Source organism: Perissodus microlepis, chromosome 22, assembly GCF_051167445.1.
Source record: "Perissodus microlepis isolate ML-2025 ecotype Zambia chromosome 22, ASM5116744v1, whole genome shotgun sequence".
In the NCBI taxonomy this organism is placed as follows: Eukaryota; Metazoa; Chordata; class Actinopteri; order Cichliformes; family Cichlidae; genus Perissodus; species Perissodus microlepis.
Window position 1 is genome coordinate 31344486 of NC_140481.1, and position 7001 is coordinate 31351486.

At 39.3% G+C, this 7001-nt stretch overlaps 1 pseudogene across 1 annotated transcript; it reads left to right on the forward strand.

Annotated features, from left to right (window-relative positions):
• The first annotated feature begins 617 nt into the window (after nucleotides 1–617).
• On the forward strand, nucleotides 618–5865 carry LOC146363547 (Ig kappa-b4 chain C region pseudogene; annotated as a pseudogene). Its single transcript, XR_014799213.1, has 3 exons — nucleotides 618–633; nucleotides 3673–3780; nucleotides 5380–5865. The product of XR_014799213.1 is annotated as an Ig kappa-b4 chain C region pseudogene (transcript).
• The last annotated feature ends 1136 nt before the right edge of the window (nucleotides 5866–7001 follow it).

The window sequence follows — 7001 nt, forward strand, 5'->3', positions numbered from 1 at the left end:
CATTATTTCAGATTTCTCCCAGCAGTCTCTCCTTCTGTGTCTCATTCCCTCTTTATCCCTCTGTGTATTTAAGCCATGTGTCTCCTTCTGTTTGTTGCTGGTTTGTCTACGTTTAATCTGCTGTTTCTCATCTTGTGTCTCATCTCATGTTTATGTCTCAGGCTCCTTTTCCCCAGTGTTCAGGTTTTTGTAACGTTTTCTTCTTTCCTCATGTTCTTTTGTTAGTTTATCCCAGTTTAGGTTTTGATAGTTTGAGTCCCACCATGTTCTCCTTTTGTTTGCATTTTGTCTTTTCCTTAAATAAACTCACTCACGTCAGTGCCTACACTTGTGTCCGTTCTCTCTTCTGTCCACACGGTTGCCTCGCTAACTGTGACAGAATCATTCATTCATCATAGTATTGAGCAGCAGTCTTGACCACCTGATGACTGACAGCCACCTCACCCCTCTCTCCTGGCTTCCACCCCCAACAAACAGCCTGTGTTTCTGATGGTAGCTTTGTGTTCTGTGTGAAATCCTGAGTCGAAACCTTCAGTAGTGAGTGTGAGTAAATGTGTGTGTCTGGTGTTATGAGTGCTGGCTGAGGTCTTTGTAAATAGTTGTAAATATCTTGATGCATGCTCAACCATCCAGGTGAGGAAATCCCCCAAAATTCTGTCCGTAGTGTTTTTAGTGAGAGAAAGTTTCATCACTTGGATGAGTAAAAAAACATTTCTCCAACTAAAAGTGGCCCATCCAAAGAAACAAAATGATCTTTTTTGGGACACTTGTAAATTAGGTAACCCTTTCTCTGACGGTATATGTTGAACACTGCAGCAGCCTCATAGCGGCGAGCCTTTGTTGTTGAAACCTGTGTTCCCTGTGTTTGACAGAGTTAACTGGACATTTCTATTTGCAACTTTACACAAATTCGGCTTTGGATCCTCTTTCATTAACTGGTTAAAAATATTATATAATTCCCCAACAGCTTGTATCAAAACAAATGTCCAAATATCCCCCAGCTTCTGTCTCCTGAGGGGCACCAGGCAGGGATGCCCACTCTACCCTTCACTGTTTGCAATTTTTATTGAACCACTAGCAGCAGCAATTAGACAGAATTCAGTAATTAAGGGCATAAAATGCAAGAACGTGGAACATAAAATCATCCTTTATGCGGATGATGTGTTACTTTTCTCCAAAACTCACACAAAGCAATCTCTCTGGGGTAATTGCATTGATAAACTCTTTTGCAAGAATATCAGATTACTCAATTAACTGGTCAAAATCTACAGTCCTACCGATTAATTGCTCTTTCCATAATTCTTCCTCTACACCACTGCAATCGGGAAATATAACAAATTTAGGTATTATTGTTTCTCCCAAGCTTGCAGATCTAACTAAATTAAACCATATCCCACTTTTAAAGAAAGTAGAAGGTGATCTGGCTAGATGGAAATGTCTACTCATATCACTCGTGGGAAGGGTTGCCGCTATAAAAATGATGGTCTTACCAAAAATTAATTATTTATTCTCAATGATCCCAACTAAACCGCCACAAGATTGGTTCAGTGTGTGTGTGTGTGTGTGTGTGTGTGTGTGTGTGTGTGTGTGTGTGTGTCCTCAGTGAACTGTATCAGTCTCTGCAGTATCTTCCAGCTGCAGCAGTCAGTTCAGTTTCTGTTCAGTCTGACTGAGGGAGGTTTTTGTACGACTGTTTTTCACTGTGTGAACACCCACTGACTGTTAGGATAGTGCTGACTCTGACAGTAATAAACTGCTGCATCTTCAGCCTGGACTCCACTGATGGTCAGAGTGAAGTCAGAGTTTGATCCACTGCCTGTAAAACGAGCTGGAATCCCTGAATATCGAGTGCTAGCAAAGTAAATTAGCAATTTAGGAACTCCTCCATCTTTCTGTTGGTACCAGGCTAAACAATGAGAGTTGCTATGAACATGAACATTCTGACTGGTCCTACACTTGATGCTCACAGTTCCTCCCACAGCAGAGCTCACTGCTCCAGGCTGAGTCACTGTGATCTGTCCTCTGGACTCTGAGGATACAGAGACAAAAACATAAAGCAGCTTCATGGTTTTGTGGGCTTCATTTCAGAGGGACAGATGTTGATAGAGGAGAGGAGTTTGATTCTCTGGACTTTACCTGTGAAGCAGCAGCAGAGGAGAGTCCAGATGAGGACGCAGATCAAAGTCATGTTGTTGATGAGGAGGATTTCTGTGGCTTCTGTTGTGATGAAGGACAGCTGTCAGTCATCCAGTGTTCAACTCTCAGGACTATAAACTCTCCCAGAGCACTGGAGCATGGTGCTGCTGATGCAAAGTGCCTCTCTATGGAAATCATGGAAATGCCCTTGTCCATTATAAAAGGTTTACTCTGTGTTCAAGAATCAGTGATTTGGTATTTCTGTCTGCTGTAATTACATCTTTTTTTCCTCTTTCTCTTTTTAATTAATCCATTGAGTTATTCATAAAATCAGCAATTTGTGTTTTGTTGATTATTTTTAAAAGTATTTTTTTAAAGTTTTACATTGTGCATCTTATGCTGAGCAAGCTTTGGTTGTGAGGATTGGGCAGGCTATTCTGTGACATACTTAAAATCTGGTAATACAGATGGTAAATATTTGCATGAAGAAAAATCATCATTTCTTCATCTTGCTCTGTACTACACTATAAAGATTACAGCATAAAAACATAAGCAGCACATCGTCAGAACTTATACTGAATCTTTGCACCAGACCATGTGTCTTACTCATGACCATTAATCAGTGTCTGTTGATTAATGGTCATGAGAATTTGCATGTTAATGATCAAGGAATTGACCTCCCACCTCATTATTCCCCAGCTTGTTTCTAGGAGGGAGGCGGCTGTCCCTCCAGTGGTCCTGCTTGGGCGCTTGTGCTCTGGGGGGAATCTAGATGTCTGGGTCCTGGATGTCCTCCGTGCTTGCTTCATGTCCTGGGGGACAGTGCTATGGCTCCCCGCAATTACTATTAGATGGTTACATGGAGAAACCTTTTGAAAACAAGCGCACTCACGCACACAGGTGTGCACAGACACTCACTATCTTCCTTGGATGCTGCCTCTAAGCATATCGTCTGCTGTCGGTCTTTTGTGCTGCTCAGTAGCATTCAGTATTTATTATTTACTCTTACTTATGCTTATCTAGGTTGTTGCTGTGGTCTCCCTACTGTGTTGTTCTCTTTCTGCTTGTTTTCTTCTTTTTCTTCTTTTTCTTCCAGCAAGTGATCTCATGGGTTTTCATTGTCTTTTCTCACTGTCCCTCTTCCCCTCTGTTTTTCTTTCCCTCTCCTTTTCTTAAACTTCTCTTATCTGTCTTTCTCTTTACGATCCCCCGGTTATATCTGTTCCAATTGTAATCATTTAAAAAAAAATAAATATCAAAAAATAATGAAGATCAATCAAGTGGACCAGTATGGCAAAGCCATAATGATACACTTGAGAAAATAAGTCTGTTGAGAACTTTTCTTGGCCTTCAGACAATAATTCTGATTGCTTCAGTGCCGAACGGGACAGGACAAAAAAATGTGATCGTCCAAAAGCTCATGGATTGAACTGTATTTAAACTAACATTGTATGATGGTATTTGAAGAAGTCATATCAGCTGAGTCATTGCTGCTGTGCAAACAGTGAATTATTTTGTTGAGTTTGTTTGTTTCAGAGTCAGAGAGCCGTGTCTCTCTACAGTCAGAGGTTTTTATACGGCGCCTCAATGAGTTTGTATCACTGTGGTGGACTTTTGGTGGAGGAACCAGACTGGATGTTGGACGTAAGTTTATTCTGGTTTACTATCAAATACTGTCTTTTTATTAACCCTTTAAGACCTACCATAGAACCAAGTCCGCCAGAGCTTATATTATATTTTTACATTTTGTAGAGCCATTTTTGGGAGCATTTCAAGTTGATATACATCAATACAACTGTTACAGCCCAAATCTTAATAATATGTCTGCATTAAGTCCATAGTAACTACATTAATTGCGAAAAAGTGCAATAAACTACAAAAAAATTGAAAATCGTTTTTGTTTTTTTAACATATATTTCTAGTTAGAGAAATTTAAGAGGGTTATCCCTCAAAACTGTAAATACAAAAAAGTTGCACAAAATAGTTTCCCACCACAGGAAATTTATTTTGAGTGTCTTCATAGTTTTATTTTTGAGATACACCAATTTTTATATACTGCAGGAAAAACGAAAATACATATTATAATGCAAATTTGCAAAAAAAACAGCATATGCATCAAAGTAAACTATTTCCAGCAGTGCAATATGAGTCCTAAGCATCCCAGAAACGACACAGAAAGTCATAAAGTCAAACATAACTTTTAAAAACACCAGTATAGGCTCATGAGGCCCTGATAGTAAAAAACTACATTTCTGCAAAATGACGTCACTTCCGGTTTCGGGCAGGACATGGCGGACATGCGATAGTTCGTGCTGATGGACGTAGGAAGTGTTATGAACAGCTGATCGGATCGGCAAAGCGTGTTTCTGGAATATTATGTTTTTGTTGCTGCAAGTGCTTTTTATGCAGTTTTTGCAAAGCTATATGTGGAAGGAAACCGTGACTTAGGACAAGCTGATGGCATAAGATGTAAGTACAACTCCTCTGGTTTCATATGCAAAAAAAATTATTGCGCTAGCTTACGTGGTTGCAGTGCTACCGGGATTTAAAAATAGTTACGCAAAATGGAGCGTGCCCGCTCCAACTGGCTTTAAAGGGTTAAAGTGCATTTAACAATTTCTCTTCTGATTTTAAGAGAAAAGCACATAGCTTTACAATAAGTTTGATGCTGGAATTTTTAATTATCCTCTTGTGTCATGGAGGATAATTCAGATCTGCTCTGTCAAAATATTATGTCTACATTTCAGTCAAATTAAACTGAAAAAAAAAATCTAACAATAATATAAAGAAGAAGAACTTTCAAGTATTGTTTGAAATTAGTTTGAGTTTGTGTGAATTTTAAAAATTGTTTTAGATATACATGAAGAGCATTTCGTTTCGCTGAATTAATTAATTTATTCTATTTATTTGTTTCCAGTTAATATTAATGTAAGTCATGTACAATATTGATGATTTTAAACTTGTTTTGCAAATGTTTCCACATCTGCTTCTTTTATTTCCAGTGTAGTTTGAACATATTTCAGCTCAAACTGTGTGATGATTCTCTCTGTGCTGATATGCATGAGAGGTTTCTTAAAGGGAAGTGAAACAATGTGTGAGTGAATGACTGGTGGAGCAGAAAAAACACCTGACAGAAACTTCTTAACGGAGAAAATCAGCTCTTACAGTAAAGGTGTCCCACTGTCTGTGGTTTGATTGACAGCTGTGTGCTCCCTGTGCTCTAAGCTGATTGGTGTCTCCTAGGTGATACCCGTCCCGTCCTGACAGTGTTGCCCCCCTCCAGTGAGGAGCTACAGCAGGGGACTGCAACAATCACATGTCTGGCCAACAAGGGCTTCCCCTCAGACTGGACGCTGTCCTGGAAGGTGGATGGCAGTGGCAGCATCAGCTGGGAGGAGAGCAGGAGCCCCGTGGTGCTGCAGAATGACGGCCTCTACAGCTGGAGCAGCACCCTGAGGCTCCCTGCAGACCGCTGGATGAAGGTGGGCTCTGTGACCTGTGAGGCCACCCAGGGCTGCCAGGCTCTGGTCTCAGAGCCACTGAGGAGAGACCAGTGTTCCCAGTCCTGACCTAACTCAACCTGATACTGGTTTAATGCTCTCATTCTCAACTCTGTAACTGTCTCTCCATCTTTCTTTTTTAAGAACAAATAAAGACTAAAACTGTTATTTTCTTTCTCATAATGACAACATTCATGTTTTAGGTAATAAAGATGTTTTGCAAAGTGAATTTTGGTTGAATCAGACATTTAATTTTATTCAAATCTACAAACCTGCACTTGATGAATATATTTTTCATTTAGAAGAATTTAGACCAACTCTGCGCTCCAACATGATGTCTTTATTTTACACTGGTAAAATAAAACACAGGCTGAAAGAACCATTAAGGAGATCTGCATTTTGGCAAAAGCTGAAAAAGGAGTTTTAAAATTGTTCAGGTTATTTTTGTGTTTATTTAAATGTGTGTGGTAGGTTGTTGGTGGTGTTGCTCACCTGTACCAGACAGACTGGTTCATGAAGCAATGCTGGGACCTGGTTACCACGGAAACAGTCTCACCAGACTACAAAGCAAGTCTAAAGAAGAAAGAGTCTTTAGTGTCTCTAATGAGCTGTTTGTTCTGAGGAGAACTCACAGACAGGAGAGTCAACGAATGCAAGGAGTGATTAGAAAGAATCTGAAGTACAAAGTTTTAATTTAATTGACGAACAAGGAGAAGATTAAATGAATGATGACATGAACAAATACTCAAAAAATGAAAAAAACACCTTCAGTTCAATAACAGTTTTTTCACTCACGTTCATGTTTGATGATATGTGTGTTGGTATAACTTTAATGTGGTAATATGCTTTTGTTTGTATGATTTGGCACCCTCTTGTGGCCACAGTTGGTACTTGGGAAGTTGTTATGCCCAGCTAGTTTGCTACAAGTGCTCAGTGGAGGTGAAACCTTTGCCCACGCATGCCTGTAAGTTTTCATTACATACTATAACCTTAACTAACTGATTTGTGATGCATGTGTAATGTGCATATACTGAGTTACTATTGCATCTGTGTGGTCATTACTCATTTGTAAAGCTACTTGTGTGCTAGCGACTGTATATTAGCATGTGTTTGCTAACTTGCTATGATCAATAATGCTAGTTAACTGAAGGTGATGTTTATGTTTAATTTAGGCAACCTTAAGATTTGCGTTTTTTGCTGGTTGTCATGAAAACTAAGTTTAAATTAGTACATTATGTATGTTCAGTGAATGAGAAGGGAATTATCAGTTTTGTGTTTATTTAGTTTTACAAAAAGAAAAGAGAAAGGAGAGAAATGAAAATAGATAAGGGATACCATGTATAAGAAGCCTCAGTAACATGGCCT